The sequence below is a fragment of the Acomys russatus genome, chromosome 5 (assembly GCF_903995435.1).
Source record: "Acomys russatus chromosome 5, mAcoRus1.1, whole genome shotgun sequence".
Lineage (NCBI taxonomy): Eukaryota > Metazoa > Chordata > Mammalia > Rodentia > Muridae > Acomys > Acomys russatus.
The window spans coordinates 74,442,727-74,444,427 of NC_067141.1; the positions used below are offsets into that span (position 1 = coordinate 74,442,727).

Genomic DNA, 1,701 nt, shown 5'->3' on the forward strand with positions numbered 1-1,701 from the left:
AGAGACAACATTACCTTTTGGATCTGTTGAGCAGTTCTCAGTGCTTGGATCTCCTTGAACTTAATATCCATCTGTTGCAGGACGGAAATAGCAAATGTGGCTGGCCAGTGCCTGACTGAGCTTGAGCAATCATGACGTACCCTTTAATACAAGCAATAACAGCTCTCTGCTGAGTAGCCGAAGGCTTCTCAAAACCATAGCTGTAGATGCCTCAAAGAAGAGACTCTTTTAAATTCATATCATCAAAGCCATCAACCATTTCATTCTAGTTGCTCTCAATGGCATCATCCGGGTCCGCTCCCTCTGGACAGCCATCTTCTCTGTTGTTGGAATCCTTGGAGCCACCGGACATGATCCAAAAGCCCACTCAGCGCCGGACACTGGGGAGAGTGTTTGATATGCTAAGCAGAACATACCTCTCTCCAAAATGGATCAAAATGTCTACCTTGGATGGAGCAGATGAAATATTGAGCAGAGGGCTTAAGGGTCAACTCTATGAGAGGTGTTGCTTTCTGCCACAGTGCCAACTGATGTGTTAGAAGCAACCAAGAAATTTATGAGAGATCCCATTCAAATTCTGGTGAAGGAGGAAGTGACCCTTGAAGGAATCAAACAATTTTGTATAAATGTTGGGCAAGAGGAGTGGAAGTTGGACCCTCTTTGTGACTTGTATGAGACTTTGACTATCCCATAAGCAGATGTTTCTCTCAGTCCTAGGTGCACGGTGGACTGGCTCATGAGAAAATACATGCCAGGGATGTTACAGTTAATGCTCTGCATGGTGACATGGCCCAGAAGGAAAGAGATGTCATCATGAAGGAAGTCCCATCAGGGTCAAATTGTGTTCTCATCACTACTGACTTGTTGGCTCATGGGACTGATGTGTAACAAGTGTTCTTAGCTATAAACTATGGCCTACCTACCAACCGTGAAAACACCATTGTTTTGGTCGATTTGAGAGGAAAGGTGTGGCTATAAACTTTGTTGCTGAGGAAGACGAGGATTTTGTGACATTGAGACTTTCTACCCTACTACAGTGGAGGAGATGCCCAGGAATGTACCTGACCTTATCTAATCCCTGGGATGGCATGGTTTTGGATGCAGTGCTCACTGTTGCTGACCAGGCAATCACAGCATGCACTGTGCTTCTTTGAGAATATTTGAATCTTGTCTCATAACGGATGATTCTGATAGCAAAGCGACTTTAGTCCTGAGCTTTTGTGAGGAAATGTATTGGCTTTCTCCTAATGTCAGGATAAAGCTAGACTGTTGGGGGTGAATAGAAAAGATGTACAAAGGTCTGTAAATATTTTTTCTTGGAAATTCATTTACTAGTTATGTAAAAGGGCTGTATTAGATGTTCTCTAGCATTTAATAATATACTTGTGAACTAAGAGATGTAAGCGCTAGATAAAACCAGCCAATTATGTTAAGCCAGCACATCTGTCTTCATTGTGTTTGTCATGAGGCTGATTAGAAAGACCTTTAAAAGTGATTTTTTAAAAGAAAATATTTGAATGCATTTTGTTGGTATTGTATTTATTCAAATAAAATATTTAGTGTTGAGCATGAACTGGGCCCTGTTGCTAAGCTCTAGTAAGCAATCATTCTAAATAGGGTTAAAACTCCAGTAAAAGTGCCATATTGCACATGTCTTAATGAAGTTTGAATGTAAAATAAAAGTGTATATTCACTTTAAAA

General features: G+C 41.0%; 1 pseudogene; it reads left to right on the forward strand.

The window, feature by feature from the left end:
* Positions 1–345: 345 nt before the first annotated feature.
* Positions 346–1,075, forward strand: LOC127190116 (eukaryotic initiation factor 4A-II-like; annotated as a pseudogene).
* The last annotated feature ends 626 nt before the right edge of the window (positions 1,076–1,701 follow it).